The following is a 27372-nucleotide window of genomic DNA, read 5'->3' as shown; positions in this document are numbered from 1 at the left end:
TCAAAAGGAGCAAACTAAAAGCTTTCTATCCATTATGTTCTCAGTCTGTAACACATTATTTTTTAAATGTATAATCCTAATAGCTTTTTCCAGTTTATCTCTCTCAACTCTTAAGATGAAGTTTTGCAACTGGATTGCTGACTAAAGATTCACTCTAAAAAGGTATCATGCTGTTTTGGTAAATGGTCAACTGTTGATAATAAGTTTACATTAAGCCCCATTCACATTACTTTTAGCACTTCTTTGGTAGGGGTCTAACTATGGAAACATTTTCATATGTACATAGATTTTTTATAATGTTTCATCCCATTTAATGTGTTTATATCTGTTAATGATTGTGCATGCCCAAGGTCAACATGTTTATTTCATTTATGTCACGTTCAAAATGATACAGATTTAGTTCAGACTTTGATCATAAATTTTAGGTGATGCTACTAATTTAGGTATTTTAGATGATGCTACTAATTCAAAAACTAGCCCAACTTTAAATTAATTTTTTCAGGAATGTAGATAATATATACGCAACTTGGACCCCCAAGAAAAGTGATGACAAGGGAACTAATAGAGTATAAGAACAAATGAATACCAAAGGCAATCACTTCAAGCAAATTCTCTCATCTAGATAACCTATCCTATGTTTAAACAAGTGACATATTTTTTAAATGAACTGCTTGATGTTACAGTTAAGCAAGGGGATAAAGCAGAGTAATTCAGCCCTATAGTCAGCAGAATGCTTTTGTGCTTAGAAAGCTCTCAATGTGGCAGAAATAATGAGTTTTGTGGCTTTTGAAATTTTTTCAAAGAACATTCATATCTATTATTTCATTCTCATTACCATCTTAGAAAGTTAGTACAACAGATACTTTTATCACATTTGATAGAAGAAATTGAAGCAAAGATTTGTCCAGAGTCAAAGTTAAGTGAAAAATCAAAAGTAAAAACTTAGTTCTCCTGGTCCCTTGATGTGAGAAGTTGAGATAAGGTCATTTCCTGACCCCTAGCAATGTGGGGAACAAGATGCTTGGCAGTGTTCCGGGGGGTGTCTGTCAGCCTCAACACTACTGACATCTTGGACAGGATTATTCTTTGTTGTGGGCGGGGCAGGGAGGACTGTAGGATGTACACCCTCTACATTGTAGGATGTTTAGCAGTATCCCTGTCCTCTACCCACTAGATAGGAGTAACTCCTCCCTCCTAGTCGTGACAACCAAAAATGATTCCAGACATTGCCAAATGTCCCCTGAGGGGCAAAATTTCCCCAGTTTAGAACCATTGATCTAGAGGTGACTTCAAAGAAGTCACATAACTCCCCTGCTCTCAGTAGCCAAGGAAGATAACTGGTTTGGAGAGTTTTACCATCTAGAGCTATAAGAGAGGGTCTGCAAGAGATTGCTTTCAGCAGAGATTGCTTTCAGCATAACGTAGAGTTTTTGGAGCAGTAATATTTCTTACACTCTTTTTCCCTCATGTGAGAAGCAAGGAATTCAACATCACTTACTATAAGGTTGTTGGTACACTAACAGTTCTCACCCAATGTGACCTTGTTGGTGAGAGAAATCAGCTTGTATCTTGAGAGTGCTGAGCCACAGGGCTAGCAAAATGAGCACCAAAACTCAGGACTTCCCTATGTGAGCACAAAGGCCATGCACTGCACAAGAACACCTAGATGAGATTACAAACAAGGACTGAAATACAAACCATGCTCCAAAGTCAAGCTGTGAGATCTGGCACAGTCATACATCTCTGCATACATAGATGAAAGAGATACATAGTTTTATTTTTTCCAATTCAATTGGAAAAATTTTTTTCCAATTCATTTGGAAAACATTTTTTTTCCTAATTCAATTGGAAATTTTTTTTCCAATTCACTTAACGGCACCATTTGGGCTAATAGTTCTACTGGGACATGGTCAAAGGATGAGGAAAGAGAGGGAGTGAGAAATGGGGAATCCAGGAAGATGTCAACACTATCTTCAGTTGGCATGAATAATGCTGTGGCTTCAATGGTCTCTTGGCAAAGTCAACTTCAGGTACAACTGGTATATGGGTCAATTGCTAGGCATTGGGACTCCTGCAGCTAGAGGCTATGTGGTGAACTGACTGGGGTAAAGGGGTATAAATGAAAGGGGTCTAGTATAAATTGAAGAGAATTATGAGTAAACTCCCCACCTTGACCTACTTGAAGAACTAACAAATGTTAGGCAGAGATGCATCACTAGCAGACAAAAATGAGGTAGCAACTTTACCATCACTGACAGCCAACCTACCAGACAGTCTTTTAGGAAATGTCTTCTTCTATCTCCTCCCTGCCCCCAAACTAAAGATTACACATACAGAAAATAAGAAGAGGGGTGTGAAAAGCCCCCTCTACTCCAATGCTAGATGCAGAAATCTACCTGTGCTTGGGCCAAAAAGCATTTTCAATTAAATATAAGATAGGAGTTTGTAAATAAGCAGGACTACATTTCAAAACTAGGATAAGACTAGTTTAATAGTTAAGTGTAACCCAAAATGGTAGAGTTAGAATAAGATGCCACTGGGGAGGCTGCCACCCAGAAGAAAAGAGGGTTTGATAGAACACTGTTCTTAAGTCTTTTGCGAAAAATAAAATCTTTTCGTGTGAGTGTCTGAAACCAACCAGTGGCAATGATTAACTAATTCTTAAACACATAAGCATTTATTTCTTCTAAAAAACTAATCTTTCTATTCCCACTTTTATCCTGAAGGACAGTTAGTCAGAATCACCTAAATAGGCACAGGGCTTTTAATTGTCACTGAGAGGCTGTGTGTTCTCATAGAGATTTTCAGTAGTTAACATTTATTATTATTTCAGAATTTGGCGAAGGGCGGTAACACTTCATTATTAGGATAAGATACCCAACACTTTAAAAAATAAATATTACTAAAATTAAAACTACATTCAAGCTTAATTTAAGGATAATGACAATTACATGTTCCTTAAAAATCACCTTCATGTTTTAGATCTATGCATTGTATTCTGTACTCTAGGTAGAAACCCAGATATTTTTATACATGGGCAATCAAGCCAGATTTAAAGTTTTCTTTCCAAAGGGCTCCTTCATAGCCCACCAACAAGATATGAGCTCACATAAAACGCATAGTTTCTATTTTTTAACAAGGCAAGGCCTTAGCTACCACCAACAGAGAAATTAATTCCTTAAGCACCTCTAGCCTCTCTTCGATTCCCTGTAATACTATCCCATAAAGTAACCCCTAACAACCAGCATTGCAACTCTCAGGATTTTACTCACCCTGCCTTTCCCTGCTATCCCCACCATGGAAGGTATTTGCCATAGAGACATAAAGGTTCTTCCAATTTCAAGAAAAGTTTTGACATATTCCTAAAAATTTTAAGACAGAATTTAAGAATTTTTATGTTCTTCTACCTCTCAGCTTATTTACTTATATGTAGATGTCCAGAGATAAAGGTATTTACTAACCTGAATGAAAGAAAACAGACAGGTGGAGCTTAGGGGTCCAATCAAAGACTTTGAGGGTATAAATAAAACAGTGGTCTCTATTGGCCCCAGAAACATAATCAGTCTGCAAATTTCTCCCTTCTCATCCAGGGCTCCCAAATGCGAGTTTCTCTATAACCCATCCTCCTTCCACTGTTCCTTTCTTTGCAAAATCCCAGCTCTGGACAAATCTAAACATTCAACTTCTCTCTTTCATATCCATGTTCTTAAGCACTAGTGAGACCAAAATTCTATGATGATAAAAAATTGATGAACCAATCCTCGAAGCAGTTGTTGTTGCCTATTTGCCTTCTTCCAGTGGCAGTAAAACAGATTTTATTAACTCTTGCATTCCAATTCTAATCATTATTAAGTTTATTTGACATCTCTACTGAGATTGCCCTTGCATATTTAATCTTCATCTAATCTTCTAGGCTTTAGGAGTCAGTGTAGTCCCCTCACCTCCAAGAAGTTTCCCTTGACTTCTTCAGCCATGTTAGGTTACTTGACTCTGGGTTTGTATGCAGACTTTGAATACATTTATCACAACACTTTCCCTACTGTTCTATAATTGATGATTTACATTTCTGACTTCCACAATAGAAAGTAAAACACTTAAGGGAATGATTTTGTATTACTAATACCTAGCACCATGTCTAGCAAATACATATTCAATAAACAGCATTAAAAAAGAGATGGAAAGATGAAAGGAAGGAATAAGGGAAGGAGGGAAGGGAGAGAGGGAGGGAGGGAAGGAGGGAGGGAGGGAGGGAGGGAGGAAGGAAGGAAGGAAGGAAGGAAGGAAAGGAAGGAAGGAAGGAAGGAAGGAAGGAAGGAAGGAAGAAAAGAACGCAGAAAAACATTATGAAGGCACCTAAAATTTTTCTCAGAAGATAGATTCAGGCATCCATTTTTTAAGCTTTCCCAAACACAATCCTCTGCTTCTCAATTTGCTACTGACATTTTTATCTGTACAAGCTCTTCCTGTCACATTGCTTTAGTACCAGTTTCTCCTTTGCTATGCTCTAAAGAACAATTGCAGAAGGATGTGAATGTGTATGAAATATATAAAACCTAAAGCCTAGAAGCCTTGTGTTTTCTGTTTCTAACATGCCCTTAATGATACACCACTTTCATTTGACTCTTTAGTGTGCCTCACCATGCCTTTCTCTAGGATTCTGTCACTGATTCCCTGGGACAGAGCCAGAGGTTAATTTTAGTGGTGCCTCATTGCTATGTCTAAAATTATCTCTCCTCATTGATCCCCAACTAGAACAGCCCCAAAAGCTCGAGTGAGCTAACTCTTTATGTCCAGATAGGCATAACACTGTTAGAGATAACAAGGGGCAGCTCTTGTGATCTGATCACTTAAGAGTCTTAGTGTAGGGTCACCAGAGGCAACAACTGTCAGGCTCCAATGTGTCCAGTCTTCCTCTTTCACACAATCTTCTGAGCACAGTCAAATAGAACTCCAGATAACTAGGTCATCAGCTCCTCCAATAAGCTACGACATGGGTGTTTTCAAGTTTAGACCCTTGCCTTGTACCTCATTCTATCAAGAACCTGGAAGAGGCTGAAGCTGATAAACACTTTTGTAAAGGTTTCCCTCGTGAAGAGGTGCTTGAAGTTTTTATGCCAGAATAAAAGGTAAGGGTTAACAAATGTAAAATAGATAGCTAGTGGGAAACAGCCACATAGCAGAGGGAGATCAGCTTGTGCTTTATGACCACCTAGAGGGGTGGGATAGGGAGGGTGGGAGGGAGGGAGACGCAAGAGGGAAGAGATATGGAGATATATGTATACGTATAACTGATTCACTTTGTTATAAAGCAGAAACTAACACACCATTGTAAAGCAATTATACTCCAATAAAGATGTTAAGAAACAAAAAAGGTAAAGGTTAAAAACCTTCAAACTCCTGTAGCTACAACTCTTCTCAGAGTTTATAGTTCATTGTTAATTTATTTATGTGAAAGAGACACAAAAATAAATTCATTTTGACTCAAACACAGTTGGCATGCATTTTGCATTTTCTTTTAGGAAAAGAAATTATTGATAGAAACAATATAAGCTAACGATGAGAATTAGTTTGGTGGTCGTTCAATTAATAGTTATCTTACTATAGAAAACTTAACTTTAATCATAATTTAAACTTATTTTTGTTATGCTATTAACCATAACTTTATATTGCCTCCTAGTTGAGTTTAAAATGATGTGGACATCCAAGTGAAAATGTCCTATAAATAATTGGAATAAAAAACTAGAAGAGGGCTTCCCTGGTGGCGCAGTGGTTGAGAGTCCGCCTGCCGATGCAGGGGACACAGGTTCGTGCCCCGGTCCGGGAAGATCCCACATGCCGCAGAGTGGCTGGGCCCGTGAGCCATGGCAGCTGAGCCTGCGCATCCAGAGTCTGTGCTCCGCAACGGGAGAGGCCGCAACGGTGAGAGGCCCGCATACAGAAAAAAAAAAAAAAAAATTTTCTAATAATAAAGTAAATCTTATATAACATGAACAAATAAAACTTCATTATTTTTTTCTGTTCCGATTAAATTTTGCTATAACATCCATCAGAGATTACTGATCAATCTAAAAAAAATTCAATACTTACATATTAATAAGTCTTTTGTCCCAAAATCAAGGGAGAAAAGAAACCTCTGGAACATAAGGTACTGTGTTCTACGGGCCAATAAGATAAACTAAGGGAAAAAAAGACAATTATTCAACTAAGTACAACAGAGAGAGAATTATATTTGGATTTTTTTAATAAAATGAGAAGCAAGATAGCAGAAGGTTTTTTTTAGTTTTAATGATTTTATTGAAATTTAGTGAAAATTTAAAAATAAAATTTAGAAATTTTAGAAATTTAGAAATTAAATTTAGAAAAATTAAATGAAATTTAGAGTTAAATGCTCCTTTCATCCTATGCTGGGAAACAAATTTCCATTTAAAAGAAAATTTGGTGGAAGAGTATATGTAGGAAGATGGAAGTAGCCTTTAATGAATAATACAGTGTTTACTCTGGGGAGAAAATTCTCCACATGGTCATCAAAACCGTGGGATGGTGATGATGATGATGGTGATGGCAGGGATGATGAAATACTAGGGGAGGAACGACACACATGCCTGGTTAGAAACTCATTTCTGTAGTACAGCAGTTTTGTATCGTTCAGTCTACTGTTTTCCTCTCTTCAAATTAGATCCTGCCTAATACTGAGATTGTCATACTGAGTAAAGTAAGCCAGACAGAGAAAGACAAATATCATATGATATCACTTATATGTGGAATCTAAAAATAAAATGGTACAAATGAACTTATTTACAAAACAAAATAGAGTCACAGATGCAGAAAAAAATTTATGGCTACCAGGGGGTTAAGGGGGCAGGGATAAATTGGGAGATTGGGATTGATATATACACACTACTATGTATAAAAGAAATAACTAATAAGGACCTGCTGTATAACACAGGGAATTCTACTCAATATTCTGTAATGATCTATACGGGAAAAGAATCTAAAATTTAGTGAAAATTTAAAAATTTTTTTAAATTTAAAAATCAGTTGAAAGAACAAGCAAATCAATAATAAATAAGATTTGTGCCCTTTGTTTTATTGTATCTTAGGAAGGTAATAATGGCCACAAATCTGCCCTTCTATGTGATGGTTGCATGATTGCCATCAACAACCAACTCAACAGGTTCAGTATTTGCAGTCAGCAGTCAAAGAACTTGGCTTCACCACTCACTGCCATTCTGGACAATTATTTAACCCCTTCTATGCCTCAGTTTACACATCTGTAAAATGGGGATAATAATAATAGTAGTAGCCATCTCACAGAGTCTTTAAAAGGTTTACATGAAGTGAAATATATAATGCACTTAGTGTCTTGCAAATACAGTAGTACAGAGTATAGTTATTTGCCCCTACTGTTACATTCATTGAGATTTAGGCACTGTGCTTCATAAATCTCAAGCTACCTAAAAGCATCACCTGGTATTAGTCATTATAAGAACAAAAAATATAAAGCCAAATAATTACTTACTTAGCTCTGAGGGATATTTCCTGCCTGAGATGCAACTTGGTCTAAGATGATACCATTATTATACTCACCGAACTAAGGAGGCTTAACTGAATAATATATTGCTGAATGATTTATCAATAGTGAGTTGCTTTACTTGAGAAGGCCTGGAAACTAGGCACTAAGTTAATTGTCACCTGGATGTGTAGGATAACCTATAACAAACACAAAAGTAGAAAAATAAGTAAACAGCTTTTACCTGGGACTTTGAAGTTCAGAATCACAGGACTGTGCTAAATGGACAACCATAGATTCTTTGGCTCTTAGTCATGTCCAGTGAGCATATCCAGGTCTGTCACACTAGGGAAATAATAAGCAGTCACCACACACAGGTTGATGTGTAACAGAGTAAGTGAATCAAAAGCAACATAGAGATGACAGAATTCTCAGTAAATGTTATGCCCTCAACACATGCTGACTGATGAGTCAATGATGACAGAGACATACCTGAATCTATCAATTAATTACTGTGAGGAGAGTGATGTCAGCATCATGGTGATTTGAGTCGTTCTTTTTTTCTCTCCTCTTTGCTTCACAACTAATCAGACAGCCACAAATGGAGGTGGCGGTTAAAGGGGGAAGAAACTGCACAACACACTAGGACACCCAAGAGATGGATATTCATCTGTCTGAAAGTGGGGGATTGGACGATGGAGGAAGTGGAGCCTGCAGCAACAGAGGCTGTGATAGCAGAGAAGGCAGTACAACTTTTCTGGCAGAGGAAGCAGAAGGTGAAGGTGGTGAGGGAGGGTTTGCCTGGCCACATGTGCTACAGATGGAGGGACCAGTTTCTCTCTCAAAAGGGAGACCTGAGTGAAGGAAGGGAAGGAAGGGGGAAGTATGCAGACACAGAGAGCTGATAGAAAGTGTCTCCTGCTGTCTGTCCCCTGGAGGCAACAGGACTGCCCACAATCCTCTGGGACCCTCTCACTTGAGGATTCCCCTACCAGGACATGGGTACATCCAAAGCCATAAGTGCTAAGTACACATCTCCTCACACCTCCTCCCCCGACTCTGCTGCCACCCTTAGTTTGTTTTTTTTTTTATGTTCAGGCTCCCAACCTTAGTCAGCAACTATAAGAGAAACCAAAAACTTGTGCTATATCACCACCTTCTGGAAAACAAAAGGCAGATAACTATCAACCTAATGAATTACTAGAATCAAAGTAAACAAAGCCTTGCCTTAATAAGAAAGGTGTTTACTACTTCAAATGTGGTGGCAGAGGCACTTTTCATCAAACACCATAAAAAGTCACAATAATAGGTTATCACAAAAGAAGATGACAATTTTCTAGCAGTAGAATCCAAAGACATGGAATATTGTGATCTAACTGATAAGGAATTTAAAAGTGGCTATTATGAAGAAATTCAATGAGCTACAAGAAAACTCAAGAAAGGCAATCTTAGGAATAAAATTAATGAACAGAAGGAGTACTTAACCAAAGAAATTGGAATCCTAAAAAAGAACCAAACAGAAATTCTGCCACTGAAGAACTCAAAAAATGAGATGAAGAATGCATTAGGATGCATTGGAAATAAAGCAGGTCATATGGAAGAGAGAATTAGTGAGCTCAAGGATAGACATATAGAAATAGTACAGGTGGAAGAGGAGAGAGAGCTAAGATTTTTTTTTAAGTGAAGAAACCCTACGAAAACTATCTGATTCCATTAGGTAAGGCAACAGAAGAATAATCAGTATCCCAGAAGGAGAAGAGAGGAAGGGAACTGAGAGCTTATTTAAAGACATAATAGCTGAGAACTTCCCAAAACTGGGGAAGGAACTGGATATACAAGTCCATGAGGATAATAGAACACTGTATTATCTCAAGGGAAAAAGACCTTCTCCAAGACATATTATATTAAAACTGTTAAAGGTCAGTAATAATAATAAAAAAAAAATTTTAAAGCAGCCAGGGGAAAAAAACAGTAACTTACAAAGATACTCCCATTAGGCTATCAGAGATCTCTCAGCAAAAACTCTACAAGCCAGGAGAGAATGGAATAACATACTCAAAATATTGAAAGATAAAAACTGCCCACTAAGAATACTCTATCCAGCAGAGTTACCTTACAGATATGAAGGAGAAATAAAGGCTTTCACAGACAAACAAAAGCTGAGTGAGTTCACCAACACTAGACCAGCCTTATAAGAAATGTTAAAAGGAGCTCTTCAACTACAACTACTATAGCTACTACAACTTGATAATGAAATCACAGTATAAAAAGAGATAATTTGTGACATCAAAAATATAAAAGGGTAGTGTATATATGTCCATGCCACTCTCTCACTTTGTCACAGCTTACCCTTCCACCTCCCCATATCCTCAAGTCCATGCTCTAGTAGGTCTGTGTCTTTATTCCCGTCTTACCCCTAGGTACTTCATGACCTTTTTTTTTTTCTTAGATTCCATATATATGTGTTAGCATACAGTATTTGTTTTTCTCTTTCTTACTTCACTCTGCATATATACACTGCCAAACGTAAAATAGATAGCTAGTGGGAAGCAGCCGCATAGCACAGGGAGATCAGCTCAGTGGTTTGTGACCACCTAGAGCAGTGGGATAGGGAGGGTGGGAGGGAGGGAGATGCAAGAGGGAAGAGATATGGGAACATATGTATATGTATAACTGATTCACTTTGTTATGAAGCAGAAACTAACACACCATTGTAAAACAATTATACTCCAATAAAGATGTTAAAAAAAAAGTCAAAAAAATAAATATAAAAGGGGAAGAGCAAAAGGGTAAAACCTGTATAGATGAAAAAATATATATTGCTATCAGCAGGAAAAGTGCTATTTTATCTATGAGATGTTTTATGTAAACTTCATAGCAACCACAAAGCAAAAATCTAGAGCAGAGACATGAAACATAGAAAAGGAAAGATGGTTTTTCATCATAGAAAACCACCAACTTACAAAGGTAGACAGAAACAGAAGGAAAAAGAAAACAATGAAGAGACAAGATAACTAGAACACAAAAGATAAAATGACAGTAGTAAATCCTTACATATCAATAATCACCCTAAATATAAATAGATTGAACTCACCAATCAAAGACATCATGACTGGACAGATTAAAAAACAAACAAAAAACAAGGTCCAATTATATGCTGCCTACAGGAGACTCATTTCACCTCTAAAGAAACACACAGGTTTAAAGTGAAAAGATGAAAGAAGATATTCTCAGCAAACAGAAATAAAAAGAAGATGGGCAGGGCTTCCCTGGTGGCGCAGTGGTTGAGAGTCCACCTGCCGATGCAGGGGACACGGGTTCGTGCCCTGGTCTGGGGGGATCCCACATGCCGCAGAGCGGCTAGGCCCATAAGCCATGGCCGCTGAGCCAGCATGTCCGGAGCCTGTGCTCCGCGACGGGAGAGGCCACGACAGTGAGAGGCCCACATAACGCAAAAAAAAAAAAAAAAAAAAAAGAAGATGGGCATAGCCATGCTTATATCAGACAAAATAGACTTCAAGCCAAAAAGGCTAACAGGAGACAAGGAAGGTCATTACCTAATGATAAAGGAGTCAATACATTAAGAAGGTATAACAATCATAAATATATATGCTCCCAACACCAAGGCACTGAAATATATCAAGCAATTAGTAATAGATCTTAAGGGCAAGTAGAAAAAAATACAATAATTGTAAGGAACTTCAATACCCTACTATCAGCAATGGACAGATAATCCAGACAGAAATGCAATGGAACCATTGGAACTGAAATACATTTTAGAACAAATAAATATAATAGACAAATACAGAACACTCCAACAGAAGCAGAGCACACATTCTTCTCAAGTGAACTTGGAATATTCTCCAGGATAGATCATATGACAGGCCATGAAACAAATATTAGCAAATTTAAGAAAACTGGAATCATACTATCTTCTCTGACCACAATGGTATGAAACTAGAAATCAACAAGAGGAAAATGAGATGATTTACAAATATACAGAAACTAAACAACACACTTCTAAAGAACCATTGGTTCCAAGAAGAAATCAAAAGGGAAATAAAAAATTATCTTGATACAAATGAAAATGAAAACACATCATGTCAAATATTATGGAATGCAGCAGTTCTGAGAGGAAAGTTTATAGCAATAATGCATATATTAAGAAATTAGAAAGATTTCAAATAACCTAACTTTACAACCCAAGGAACTAGAAAAAGAAGACCTAATTAAGCCCAAAGTTGGTAAAAGGAAGGAAATAATAAGAATCAAAGCAGAAATAAATGAATAAGGCTGGAAAAACAATACAAAGGATCAAAAATCTAAGAGCTAGTTATTCAAAAAGAGAAGCAGAATTGATAAACCTTTAGCTAGATTAAGAAAAAAGGAAGAAAAAGCATTTGGCAAAATACAACATTCTTTCATGATAAAAACCCTTAACAGAGTGGGTGTAGAAGGAACATACTTCAACATAATAAAAGCCATATATGACAAACTCACAGATAACATTATACTCAATGGAGAAAAATTGAAAATGTCTCCTCTAAGATCGGGAAAAGGCAAAAATGCCCACTCTCAACCACACCCATTCAAATAATATAGTACTATCTAGAGCAGTTAGACAGGACAAAGAAATAAAGGCATCCAAATTGAAAACGAAGAACTAAAATTGTAATTTGCTGATGATATGATCCTATGATCCTATATATAGAAAAACCCAAAGAATAAGTTTTTAAACTCTGGAAGTAGTCAGCAATATCAGTAAAGTGGCATGTTACAAAATCAACAGACAAAAATCAATTTCATTCCTTAACACTAATTATGAAGCATCTGACAAAGAAATAAAGAAAACAATCTAATTTATAATAGCATCAAAAACAAATATTTAGGAAAAAATTTAACCAAGGGAGTGAAATATATGTACAATGAAAACCACTAAACTTTGCTGAAAGAAGTTGAAGAAGACACAAACAAATGTAAATGCATCCATGTTGATCTATAAGAAGAATTAACATTGTTAAATTGGCCATGCTAGCCAAAGCAATCTACAGATTCAATGCAATCCCTAAGAAATCTTGAAGAAAAAGAACAAAGCTGGAGGTATCACTAGCCAACTAATATTCAACAAGGGAGCCAAGAATATCTAATTGGGAAAAGATAGTCTCTTTAGCTCATAATGCTGGGGAAACTGGAGAAACACATGTAGAACAATTAAATTGGACCCCTATCTCATACCACTTACAAAAATTAACTTGAAATGGATCAAAGACTTAAACATAAAACCTGAACCCATAAAACTCCTAGAAGAAAATGTCAAGAAGAAGCTCATCAATATTGGTCTTGGCAATAATTTTGGGAGCATAACAACAAAAGCAGAAACAACAAAAGAAAAAAAATCAACAAATAAGATTACATCAAACTCATAAGCTTCTGCACAGCAAAAGAAACAATTAACAAAATGAAAAAACTTACATAATGGTACAATTTTGCAAACCATATATTGGTAAGTGATTGATATCCAAAAAATAGAGAACTCAGTCAACTCAATAACAAAAAAACAGACAATTCAATTTAAAAAATGGGCATAAGAACTAAATAGACACTTTTCCAAAGAGGACATCAAAGTGACCAACAGATACATGAAAAATACTCAACTTTAATTATTAGCAAAATGCAAAACCACAATGAGAAATCACCTCACACCTGTTAGAATGGCTATTATCAAGATGACAAGAGACAACAAGTGCTGATAAGGATGTGGTAAATAGGGAAATTTTATACATTGTTGATGGGAATATAAATTGGTCCAACCACTATGGAAAAAAATATGGAGTTTCCTCAAAAAAGTTAAAAATAGGTATACCATACAATCCAGCAATTCCACTTCTGAGTATATATCCAAAGCAAATGAAAATAGGATTCGAGCAGAATACACACTCCCATGTTGATGGCAGCATTATTCACAATAACCAAGATATGGAAACCCAAATGCCCATCAACAGGTCAATGGACAAAAATGATGTGAAATATACACTCAGTGGAATATTATTCCGTCATGAGAAAGGAATATATCTTCCCATTTGTGACAATGTGGATGGACCTTGAGCACATTATGCTAAGTGAGATGAGTCAGACAGCAAAAGACAACTACTGTATAATATCATTTACGTGTGGAATCTAAAAAAGTTAAACGTGTAAAAAACAGAGAGTAAAATGGTGGTTACCAGAGCGTGGGATGGTGGGGGTAAGACTGATGGTGTTAAAGGTACACATGTAGCAAGTAGTAAATAAGCCATCAAGATCTATGCACAGTGTAATGAATATAGGAAATCACATTGTGCTATAATTATATAATGTGATAAATATTGCTACCTCAGCCATTATATTACAATATATAAATGTATCAAATTAAAAAAAAAACTACTGTCATAAATCCCTCCCCAGATTTCACCTCCCCTAGGTAAATTTCTCATTGAATTTCTCTATATAGAGTTATCCATGGCCACTTATCTCTATTTTTATATAAACAAAATATAAAATATGATCTAATTTACCTTCCACCTTATTTTCTACCTGACAGCGACCAATGTTGCTGGTCAATATTTGACATTCTAATACTTATAGAATATCTCACTTGCTTAATCTGTGCTAAGAAAAGAACAGAGTAGCTGCTGATTTTAGAATTTGCCCTAATTATTTTTTTCAGTTACTGTAATAGGTGAGTTAAAATGCTGTTGGATCCTTTTAATCTTTTTAATCATTTGTCCTAGTATAGGATAGGACAATAATTTCCTAACTTTCAGATTTCATAGACCCCTAAAATTTTTCCCCATAAATTTGGGAAACCAACATTTTTTCCATTTTACTTTGGAACAGTGGAACCCTTGTTAAGACAGGCACTGTCTTTAGACCAGCACTTGGGAGCCACTATTCCAGTGACTACTACTAAAACCACAACCATCCTGAGCATGTGATGAACTTGAAATCATTCCAGGAATAAGGTCTTGGTCTTACTGATACCAAGAGAAAAAATCCCAAACTGCATGTGAGCCCAGAGACCAAAATGTCTATAACTTTCTGAGCATTTGATCTCAAAAGACAGCTAACATTAACCAATTGACAAATTACAAATTCTTAGTGGTGTTCATAACTTGTACCATCCTCTCAGTAGGCCAGCCTCATCCTTCAATTCCTAGGAAGCCCCAGACATTGATAAAAGAGAAAAGTGTCTCATATGGTTTGGGAAAACAGATATTCTGGGACATTTGGAAGCCACATGCAGAGATATTTTTAAGAGACATTCAGGCATTGACTCCATTTTCCACCTGTAGTTGCTAGCTCTGAATTTGGTTAATGAACCAGAAGAACCTGATGTATTTAAACAACAAGCATATAGATTACTTTTGTCAATAATGAGATTTAAACTTAAGTAGAAAAGAGCAAGGAAGTAGCAAATTCAGCCTCTTTCCCAACCCTAGCAGGATCCCAAAAGTCCAAGAATGTCAGAAGCATAAAGAGTCCAGGGGCAAGAGGAAAATCTTACTAAAAATATTGCACTTGTTTTTGCTCTATGTAGCTACCTCATTTCCTTTAGGGTCCATATCCTTGGCAGGGATTAGAGACACAGAAGGAGATAGGGAGATAAAGAGATAGAGAGATAGAGAAGTTCTCTCCTTATCGATCCATAACCCAATCTGAACATAATACCTATTTAGCTATAAACTGATAGTTACATTTCTTGGCAAGTCACCGAATTCTGTGACCATTCTTCAAAACACATAGTATACACGGTTTTATCATTTAAGGATACAGGTGTTCAGAATGCAGGTAGACCCTTATTTCCAGCAGAAAATTTGATAATGTGGAATTACATCATCCAATTAATAGTAATCTGATCTCAACACATTTTATTAATTCCACATGTGCATAACTCCTCACCTCCACTTTAGCCTGAGGCCTAGTAAGAAGTAAAACAAACACTGGCACAGCTGAGCTCAGGTTTCTCTGCCCAGACAGTGTAATGATAGGAGCCATGTGGCTAAATTACCCTGTATCTAAATCCCCATACACTACATGGTGCATTTTGAACTGAAAATAGCCAACAAAATATAATGACCATATTCAAAGATGATAAGAAAATGTAATGTCCTTAACAAAAAGTCTCTAGTACACGCAACCATTTTAACTATTCTGCTCATGAGAAAGTTTATTGTACTTGGGGTTTAAGGTTGAGCTTGTGAAATGTGAATATTTAAATCTGTGGCAGTTAAATTAAAGATTCTTGGTTTTGTGGTTCCTTTAGGAAGCATTTATTTTAAATGATCCTTTCTGAATTTTCAACATAATAGGAATTAGAAAGGTGTCATACAAAGAAATAATGGAATAGGAAGACTCTACATGGAACAAAATCTTCCATAAGAGAAACTTGCTGAGTCAAAGGAGATGAAAGGCAATGATGAACAGGAAGGAAATAGAGTTAAATAACATTGTTGAGCTATGCACCAGGTACTTAACTCGGTGCCTTTTAAGTTATTTCATTTAATCCTCAAAAATACTAATATTTGGTTATTATCATCCACATTGTCACAGATGAGGAAATGGATTCAAAGAGCCGAGGTCACTCATCCAAGTTGACAAGTTGGTAAGTGGTAGAGTGAGGTTTTGAGCCCAAACTTTTACATACTTTTTTATAATGCATACTTGGCTTATTCCAGTATACTTGGGAATTTGAGGGCTACTCACAATATCAGAAAATTCCCTCCTTTATTTTCTCCATCTCTCCAAATTGCGTTTATGGTGTACCTGAAGAACTACATTTTTGATGAACATTTCTTCATGTTTTCTCTTCCCAACCTCCAGTTTTCTCTTCCTTGTGTGAAATTCTGTAGCATTCATTTACTCCACACTTATACATCCTACATCATAAACTACCTAGTTTACTAGTTAACTTCTACACATGATTTACATTCTTCATTATTCAATTGAAGGCAGAGACCATATCTTAAAGATCTTTGGGTTCCTCTTTGTACAGAGCTGCAAAATAAATTTCTTCTATCCTACTAACTTTGAGCAATTAGTAGTTGCTGCCTAGAGTGCCATGTTGAAAAACTTGTACAGCCTGTTTCCTGTCTCAGTAAAACAAAACAAAACAATTTTTTTGACTAATTAGTGATGGTATGGTGGGTATGATTGGGAAATTAAAGGAACAGAGGGTAGAGGAGGGGCAGAAAATGATAGCACTCATGCATGTGTGTGCTGAACCTGCCATAGTACTTCAAATAGAATTTTGTACATTTTAGATTTCCATTTTCAATGAAACTAATTCAGATAATTTGGGTAAAATTTACATCAACATTACAAACCATTAATTAAAGTGATTTTTAAATTCAGGTTAAACATGCAGAGGAAATGAAGCTTTTTGATTTTGTTTTAACAAATTCCTATCCACAAATAATCTCTGTGGTTGACCCCCTAGTGAGGGCAAAAATGATTGACTCACCAATTCTGGTTAAAGCTACAGATTAAGGATTAAATTGTATTGGGTTCATTTTCTCTGGATAAAAATTCTCAGTGTCTCTAACACTCTATTCCTCCCCCTAACTTCTCTAAGGAATCTGTATGAGTAGAGAAGGGTAGAGTGTAGAGCACAGATGTCCTTGGGAGTATTGTGGTCCCCCTGGAGTTGATAGAAATAACTACATGCTAATCCTCAGATATGTGCTCCCTGCTGTCCACTGTCCTAAAGGGCTATAACCTTTGTTCACCTTGCCACTATGAGCCCTGCTGGCCTCCTTTGTTGCAGTTTAGAGTCAGTAATTCATGATTCAGTGTTTCAGCTCTAGAAGCACTCATAGGAAGCATCAGCCATCTGTTACCAACTCAATCTGGTTTTAGTCCTTGATGGCTGCAACTCCTTAGTCTAAAGCTCCACCTCCACCAGCCCAAGGCCGAGATATCCACTCCATCCTGTGCTGTTGGGATCACCTTGCCTCCTGAAATACTCCTGATACTCAGCCCAGGATTTATAAACTTCAAAGTATCCAACCGATCAATAGTATTCCCCAATTTTAATGTGTGTAGCCTCATTTCAGAGACCCATACAAGTACGAGGTCAAGAGCCCTAACTTTCTTGAGCCCCCTAAACTTAGTGAGCCTGTGAGCTTAACCACAACCAATGCCCCAAAAGGAAATTGGGACAAACACATCTAAGTGCTTTGGTATCTTCTTTTCTTTCCAACCTTCATCATGCAAATACCTGGACCAGCCTTGAGGGGAAAGAGCTTTCTTCTGTTTCCCTTATGTCACATCTTCCTTCTATCAGAGAAGGCCTGTCAAGAAGGAAGGAGTGTATTCTTTACACTGTTAGAGAAAACTGTGAACAGAGTCCTTCAAACTTAGTCTATGGTAAGATCCGAAAGACTAACATGTGGCATAATTTTATTTTGCATATCAGAAGGTGAATATTAACTAGGTCTTTCTCTTTGTATTCTACACCATCAGTTCCTAATATAGTCCCAGGCAATGTCTACCCCTGGGGAACTAGGGCAAAGGTCTTAAATTCAAAAAGGTGAAAGAAGAAAGCACATTAATAATTTTCAAACTACATTCTTATTATACCTCAATGTCATTAATACATAAAATAACTAGTGGTTGGTATACTCTGTTGATCAGAGGCCAAAGTCAACTGTCTGACTCCCTAAAAGGCCAAGTTGCTTCAGGAGTCTAGGGTTGAGGGCTAAACTCTAACTTCAAGCTATCATTTTATAACTGCTTATTACTAGTCATGAAAGGGAACAGACAAACTGGTATGGATAAACAGTACAAATTTTCATCATAATTCAAAATCATGATTGAAAAATGTATGCTGTCATGATGTTAATCTTTAGTTTCATCTTTATAATATTTTATTGAATCAATTGAAATGTTGATACTCTGAGCCCATAAAATAACGTGGCAGTGTTTCTCTTTCAGAGCATACTGACCTCAGTTCTTCTCTCCACTCCTAGCTTAAGCCTACTGTTAAAATTATATAAAATTGTGTTGCATACATCCAAATAGATTAAGGGTGTTCCTGGTTTTTATTCATGTACTATTTCTGAAGGTGGAAAAAAATGGTGTTCAAATAAAGCTAACTAGATTTTTAGAATATATATGAGCGAAAAACTCTTCCATTATTTTGTAAAAAAAAAAAATCTGGATCTTTAAATAAATAGCCAGTTCTTAAGGGATCTCAGTCATGTTTCTAAGCCTTGTCATTTGACCAAACTGGTTTTGGATTCAGTGAACATCCAGTTGATGAATGGATGCCTATTTATGGCCTCTTTCAAATAAGAAGGCACATATTGCGTCTCAATTTGAAAAAATACCCAGTGCTTTATTCATTCATGCAGTGTTTCATTCACTCCAACCAAAGAGTGCAGGATCAGACACTGTGCTTAACTCAATTGGTTTTAAACAACAACAAAAAGTAGGGCACTGGATTTCTGCCTCTGAGCATGATAGAGTAACGGGAAATGGACTTACTCCCTCACAAGTAAACAACTAGAAAACTGGACAAAATACATTCAAAAGTGTGTTCAGACATTAGACGACAGGCAGTGTAGGATGTTGATCTCTGAAGAAAGGGAAACAAATCGGGTGGTCCCTACAACTCTCCCAGCTTTCTACCTGGAGACACTATCCAGGCCATGGTGCAGGGAGGGGGATCCTAAGCAAAACGTAGACATGTCACTGAGTTAAGAAGACAGAGATCTGAGTGCAGTGAGATGGGTGCCTGGAATTTGAAGGGCAGAGTTTTAAAAGATGAAAGCACTACAGAGCTAGAGCTCCAGAAATACACACAGAGGGCTCCTCCACTCTTGCCGAATACGAAGTCATGATGCATAGTTTAGAAACCCACAAGTCAAGACAAAAAGCAACTTGGGGGCTGAGATCTGAACAAGAGCTCAGATGGGACTGGGAGATATTTGAGTTCATACTAGCCAAAGAGTAGAGTCCTTAAATACCTGGGCATTCAACAGAAACTCTGGAAGGAAAATGCCTTAGTAGTAGGTCTAAACCAGGCATCAATTAAAAGCTGTTCTAAACTCAAAAGCCAGTATTACTACGATAACAAAATCAGAAGATATTATACGAAAGGAAAACTTCAGATTATTAGTTCTCATAAACATAGATGAACATATCTTTTTAAAATATATGCAAATAAAATTATAATAATTAAAAAGGATAAAATCATAACTAAATGGGATTAATCCCATTTAGGAATGTACACGTGGGTTAATATTGGAAAATCAATGGATGTAGTTCATATTAGCAGGAAGACATATATATATATACACATATATATGTGTATATATATATATGTATATATATAAATATATATATGTATATATATATTTATATATATACATATATAATATGTATACATATATATATATGTATATATATAAAGACAAACTACCTAACTGAAAAGCAGGCAAATATAAATGACCAGTAAGCATTTAAAAACACACTCAATATTATTTGCCTTCAGAGAAATGCAAATTTAAAAATACAGTATCACTACATATTAGAATAACTAACAGTAAAAATATTGATAATGGCAAATATTGTGAAGGATGTGGAGCAACTGGAACTCTCACACATTTCTGGAAGCATAAAATGGTACAACTAACTACCTTAGAAAATAATTTGGTGGTTTTTCACAAAATTAAACAAACACCAGATGATAAGCAATTCCACTACTAGGTATTCACTCAAGAAAAACGAAACCTTGTGCCCACACAAAGAATTATATGTGCATGTTCATAGCGGATTTATTTGTAATGGTAAACTTGAAGTAACCCAAATATCTATTAATAAGTGAATAGGTAAACATATTTTTGTATATCCATAAAATTGAATACTACCCAGCAATAAATAGGAAGAAGCTATTGATTCACACGTGGATGAATCTCAAAAATAGACCAAGTAAAAGAAGCTGGACTCAAAAGAGTATGCATCGGGCTTCCCTGGTGGCGCAGTGGTTGAGAGTCCGCCTGCCGATGCAGGCGACACGGGTTCGTGCCCCAGTCCGGGAAGATCCCACATGCCGCGGAGCAGCTGGGCCCGTGAGCCATGGCCGCTGAGCCTGCGCATCCGGAGCCTGTGCTCCGCAACTGGAGAGGCCACAGCAGTGAGAGGCCCACGTACCACACACACACACACGAAAAAAAAAAAAAAAAGAGTATGCATCCTATGGTTCCATTTAAAGGGAATTCTAGAAAAGGTAAATTTAATCTATAGTGATTAGTCATAGTGGTTGACTAGAACTGAAAGTAGACATATAAGTGAAAAGATGCATGAAAGAATGCCTTGAGGTGAGGTAAATTTTCTCTAGGTTGATTTTGGTGGTGCTTACACAAGCATATGCATTTTTCAACTCATCTAACCATGAACTTAAAATTAGTGAATTTTATTGTGTATGTAAATTATATCTTGAAAAAGTTGATTAAAAATTTTTCAGGGGAAAAAGTAATTCACTAATTACCTTTTCTTTTGCATTTTTTTCTGAGTCGTATTGTGCATTCATATCATCAGATATTTGCTCAACCTTGAATATGATACCCTGATAGTCTATAATTAACAGAAATCTACGTATAGCACTACTATTCCTTTAAATCATTGTCCTGTGAAGTCTAGATAGTCAGGTGATATCTTCTAATAGGATCACCAGCTTCTCGATTGCTTTGGAACTGCCTTAAAATGATGACATAAGCATCATCAAATAAGAGCCATTGGCAGATCAGAAAAAGACTTGAACTTAGCTATAAGCTCAATTGCACAGCTATGGAGAATTACTTAGGATACAATAAAGGATACAATAAGGGACTTATGGTTTGCCATAAGTAAAACTCAGGTAAATGGAGACAGGATGAAAACGTAAGTCTAACTCCCTACCTACTTACTCCTGAAATGAATCAAAACTTATAATTTCATCTTGGCAAAGAAGCTTGTAGGATTCTTATTAACCACGGACTGCTAAAACCAAATGATGCAAGAAGAAATGTCAGGATGTTAGTACAATAGTCAGTAGGAAGGAAATGAATTATCATTTTTCTCATCTTAGAGTTCTAAGGGATTTGGCAAAGATAGATAAACAATATTTTCTTCTTCTAGAAAAAAAAGCAAATGTTTTAAAAAGTAGATAAAAAGTTCATTGAATATATCTGAACTTATTTATAACGTACCTTTTTAAATTAGAAAATTTTAGAAAACTACCAACATCACTTTTCTTTGTATTTTTTAAATACATTTATTTATTTACTTATTTATTTATTTTTGGCTGTGTTGGGTCTTCACCCCTGGGAGCTGGTTTTCTCCAGTTGCAGAGAGGAGGGGCTACTCTTGGTTGCAGTGCATGGGCTTCTTATTGTGGTGGCTTCTCTTGTTGCGGAGCACAGGCTCTAGGAGCACGGGCTTCAGTAATTGTGGCATGCAGGCTCAGTAGTTGTGGCTCGCAGGCTCCAGAGTGCAGGCTCCAGAGTGCAGGCTCAGTAGTTGTGGCACACGGGCTTAGTTACTCTGCGGCATGTGGGATCTTCCCAGACCAGGGCTCGAACCCATGTCCCCTGCATTGGCAGGAGGATTCTTAACCACTGTGCTGCCAGGGGAGTCCCATTTTTCTTAATATTGAGTAAAGAAAAAAAATCTATATTTACACATGTGTAAAATTATCTTAAATGATCTTTTCAAATGCAGCCTGCAAACAATACCCTATTATGCTCTTTGGCAGTTTAAGTATGAAAAACATTTTTTGAAACAAACATGGCCACCTTAAAAGTCTGAGAGGCATTATAGGGAAAATACCAGTTAATTCTCTACAACTTGAACTTCTTTCTACCACATAATTATGTGATAAGAAACTTCTATGGCCTTCCCACTGCCTCTAGGATAAGTTTTAAATTTTTTAGTATGGTAATACATAACCATTTATACTCTACCCCCATCCTACCTTACCAGCCACATATTCCATTACCCTCCCAGCCTCTGCCTTCTTTAAAAACTGAGCCAATCCTCATTCACATATATCCAGCACTCTTTGCATCTCTATCCTGTGTACATATCCTTCCCTTTTTCTACCTATTCCTGATATACATCATTTTTATAAGGTCCATCTTATAAGGTCCATCATCTTATAAGGTCCTCCCCTATAAAGCCTAGCTCGGTTCTCTGTGGTTATCCTGGTCCCTGGTATGTAGCTTTATTGCAGAATGTATCACAAGGCACTCTTAATTTTGTATGCCAGCCTCCTTGACTACATTAGAAGATTTCTTTTTTCAGGGCCAGGACTATATTCTACTAATTCTTATTAGTTTGTTTCTTAATTATCACATATCCCATTCCTTGTATGGTCATTGTGAAGAGTAGAAACACAAAGTCTAATGAATCGAATTTTATTGGTCTCTTGTTTGTGTTTGTTTTGTTTTTGGTATAAGTGTAGTTATTTTGTTGTGTTTCTTTTTTCTTTTTTTTTATCCCTTCTCTGACCTCCTTCATTTCTCTTGAGTGTAGTGTTTTTCAAGGCTGATGAAGCATGCTTAATTTAAAAAGTGAGGCTCTGTAGACCTTATGAGAAAGAAAAAATTCCTTACTTGCAAAGTAAAAAGAGGCTTAGATCATCACTGCTATGGACCACTCCTCAAAGTACATGTACCTTTGAGAGAAGGTCAATATAATTTAAAGGCAATGTTTTATGTAGAAAATGCTAAGTATACAAGATCTCCAATAGCTTTTCCTCATGCCTCAGACTTGCAGCACACATTTCCCCCCACTTTCTATCCATATCTTTCTAAAAGGTTGTATTTATATTTTTATTGCAGATCTAAATATTATAAATTACAAAACCTTGAAATGGAAATCACTACTCTAGATATTCAAGACAGAATTTGATTTTTAAATTTCTTATATCTGGGCTTCCTTGGTGGCGCAGTGGTTGAGAGTCCGCCTGCTGATGCAGGGGACACGGGTTCGTGCCCCAGTCCGGGAAGATCCCGCATGCCGTGGAGCAGCTGGGCCCATGAGCCATGGCCGCTGAGCCTGCGCGTCCGGAGCCTGTGCTCCACAACGGGAGAGGCCACAACAGTGAGAGGCACGTGCACTGCACAAAAAAAAAAAAAAAATTCTTGTATCTATTTCCAACCCTGCTGTTGGACTGGCTGATTATAACATTTTCTGAGATTAGTTATCTACATATCCCCCAAATAACCAAGTCAATTTAGTTACTTAGTTTATTCATATAACCAGTTAAAAATAATCAGATTGGGTATTGGCACCATAAAATCTCCTGCCCCCCTCAAAAAATACTCAATATATATTAGTCTTTAATTTTCAAACACGTATACTGGTGTCTCTAAGCCAAACCTCAGCTCTCTTAAACACTGTCCGTTGAATCTCTTCTCTGTCAGTTTCTTCCTTGATGTAATAATGAGACCAAGAGAAGAACTTTTTCCCAGTGGCTATAACTCAGTGGAACATATTTAAGTTATAATACAAAATCGCACTTGCCAACTTGAACACAAAACTAGAGAAAACGTCTTTATGTTATCATATGGAAGCAACAGGTCATCACACTCACAGCTTTTTCAGACAAAAAGTTTCTCATTTTATTTTATTTTGTAAATGTCTATATAGCACTAACTACAGGCAATATTGTAGTAATTTACAAATATCAACCCATTAACTTCTCATAACAAAACTCTGTGAGATAGGGACTATTATTAACACTATTTTTAAATGAATGTGAGGCTAAGTTATGTGTCCAAAGACTTGCAACTAATGTGTAACTGAACCAGTATTTGAATCCATTCTGGCTCCATGATCTGTGGTCTTAACTTCTTTTCATTGCAGCCTCTCCCATGACTGCCAGACTTCTAGGAGTAGGACCAAGATATCTTGAGAGCTACCTTCACGGTTCCCACGAGTGAAGAAAATTAGCTTACCACTAAAAACCATACATCCAAGAGTCAGTAAGGAAGTTGCCATTGGTGCTACAAGGTTGCCATTGATACATCCTTACATAAGTGTCCTTCTTTTCTTTTAAGTTGGGCTACATATTCAGCCTTCTCAATATTTTGTACATAGAGTTACTTAGAGATTACAGTAGAGTGATAACTGCAATCACATAAAATTGACCCAAACACCTTGATTCTCTAAATTCCATTTCTCAAAATGTAAATATGTCTTCTCTTGGTAATTTCTTAATAATTTTTAAATTCACTGGTGTTAGAGCTATCACTGACCTCTACTTCTGATGCAAATGAGCTCTTCGTTTTGAATATTTATGCATAAATTATTCAAAAACAATCTCTGTGCCTTACATGTATTATTTAACTTCAAAAAGGTGTTAGGAGCTAAAATTTCCTTCAAAAACTACCTGTCTTAAAGATCCGCACCAGTTGCAGTCTTATAAAATCCAGAGATGTCTGAAAATTGTGAATGAGTTTAGTACAAGAAAATGGGAGCAGTGGGTAGGGGAGAGGAGAGTTGATCCCTACTTGATAGGGCTGGGCCTCCCCAAAACCATAATTATTACCTGAGCCTCTGGGAACTGAATTGCCCACATATGTAGAAGGATTTACAAAGAAGCATATCTTGCATTATATCTCTATGCTGGGTATTCAGGCATTTCTAAAAATAGGTAAACCCAACAGAGGTGATAATGGTGTTGGATCCTGGCAGTTCTCAAATACCAGAAGGGGACCTCATGAGTCAAGATGCCTGTCAGGACTGAGGAGGAGGGTTAACAGTTGGGTTTCCAGGGGCCATCAGAGAAAAAGGGCCTTTCGGAGAATTTTTATTCCAGATTCCTATAACTACACCTTGACTCTCAGCAGTGGGTGGAAACATGTAAATACATTTATGTCCTCCTAATTACTAAGAAGGGCCAAAAGAGAAAAGGGAAGATTTGACCAAGGCTTAAAAATTATTTCCAAGAATAATTACTTAAAAACAATATCATTTGGCTAAAAGCATGTAGTACTGAGAGTGTATACAAATATACACGACAAATTTTATATGTATGTGTACATGATATTGCAAGAAATATGTGAATGCAAATGTGAATGGACAACACTAGGCACTCTTGGAAATAATGATGGCTGTTCTAATAGATGAAGGGCTATTATTGGGTGATGAATTAGACCAATTCCATGGAGCTCCAAAAAGCAGATATAGGATCAATAGTGAAAATTAAAGGGAAACTAATCTCATTCCTGTGAAGAGAAGAACCTTCTAAAATTTTGAGCATAATTCCCTTTCCTATATTTTTTCTCTGAGAACTTTCCATCATCTCTACTATAGTTTTCCTTTTTATGGCACTTCTATTCACCTCCTTGTTATTCCCTGATGCCTGAGCTTCCTAGAATTTAATTTGCATTGCAAAAAAATTTTATTTTCAGGTTCTACAGCTAATGTAAATGTATCTTAAATAAGTAAGAAGTATGGCTGGTTAAAACAAAGATCTGATTAATTTTATGGTATTTTTTTATAATGAGTATAATATTAAATTATTTAGTGAATAGTCATCTTTTCCTTTGAGGAAGTATAAAACAATATGAGTCACAAGTATTCAATAGGTTTTCTCGGTAAATAATTATGTCCTTCATTTCTTGGCAGCCACCATGAATGTAAAATTTTCGTAAATAACCAAGAACAATGCATCCAACTGGTCCCCTGAGGAAAGAAATAAGAATATCATAGCTGCCAACAGCCACCTTTTCTAACCATTGAACTATAACAGACACCTAAGTATGCTCACATCAAAATATGTACAACTGCATCATTTCAGAGAAACAAAAAGAGGTTAAAATATTACTAAATGACAAAAAAACTTCTCTAATTAACAGACAGCACCCTTGATCTTCTCTCCTATCTGCATAGAATGAAAATCCCTTCTACTATGTGGGAAAACATAATTGTGAAACCACTGATTAATATCTGTCTTACTTTAGGTGGAGTTGTGGTTCTTTCCTAGTTAATACGTGAAAAGGAATATGAAGAAAACACCCTGAGAGTCTCTGTATCTCAACAAAAGTCCCCAGGCCTTTGGAATTGGAGCCAGTTAATCTCAGTAGGCCACATTCCCTTCTGTGACACGAAAGGGCAGAAGCTTTCACACACATTTATCTTCATCCCATGTTTCTGTCCACACAAGATGAGGCAGAGAGCATTAAAACTTTTGTTTGCCATCAGACTTTCTATAGACTCTGAAAATCATTCCGTATTTGAAAGGCAGAATTGTCAGGCCCGTGGCACAGTTGTTTGCTGGTATTAAACCAGAGAATCTGACTGTTTCAGTTCCATGTAATTCACTGATGCTCATTTGGTGCTGGTATTAGCCATGGGTGAGTAGTTTGGTGGAGAAAATGTAAAGAGCAGTGAGAACAGTACTCATGCATTATTTGAGCATAAGCTATTTTTGCCCCTCAGCACATGCTTTAACACCTCACAGGACTAATGTTTCATGAAAAACAGTTTCACAAACACTGGCTGTCATTACATGTACACATACATTCAGGCACATGCACACACATATCTCTAAATAGTACCAATGAACTGCCTAATATATGGAAGTCTAATGACATAGGGACATACAAATCTTTCTAATAATAAATGCTAAATCATAGGACAAGTTAGAAAGTTGAAATGAATGTCTGTCAAGGCTGAATAATAAATATTTGCCAGAATGACTTAAAGTATTTATACTCCTTGAACAAGTAAGTCCAAAATCTGCCTCCAGGAAAAATTCAGGCAAATATTTATGTCCCCCAATTTTTTATTGCAATGCTATTTATAATAACAAAAATACTAGAAGTAATATAAAT

General features: G+C 36.5%; 1 protein-coding gene across 3 annotated transcripts in view; it reads right to left on the bottom strand.

Annotated features, from left to right (window-relative positions):
* Positions 1-27372, bottom strand: part of ARHGAP24 (Rho GTPase activating protein 24) — a 775519-nt gene that overhangs the window by 616818 nt on the left and 131329 nt on the right. The window contains exons 2-3 of one of the 3 annotated variants that reach the window (XM_073805426.1): positions 7755-7855; positions 6088-6175 (exon numbers count right to left, since the gene is read on the bottom strand). The exons of 1 other annotated variant lie outside the window; for it this stretch is intronic. The gene's annotated coding sequence lies outside the window, so the exon portion shown is untranslated. The remainder of the gene's footprint in view (positions 1-6087; positions 6176-7754; positions 7856-27372) is intronic. One more of the 3 variants, XM_073805427.1, reaches the window with a different exon arrangement.

Source organism: Tursiops truncatus, chromosome 5 (genome assembly GCF_011762595.2).
Source record: "Tursiops truncatus isolate mTurTru1 chromosome 5, mTurTru1.mat.Y, whole genome shotgun sequence".
Lineage (NCBI taxonomy): Eukaryota > Metazoa > Chordata > Mammalia > Artiodactyla > Delphinidae > Tursiops > Tursiops truncatus.
Note: the sequence above shows the minus strand (reverse complement) of the source record. Positions and strands in the feature narration are given on the sequence as shown.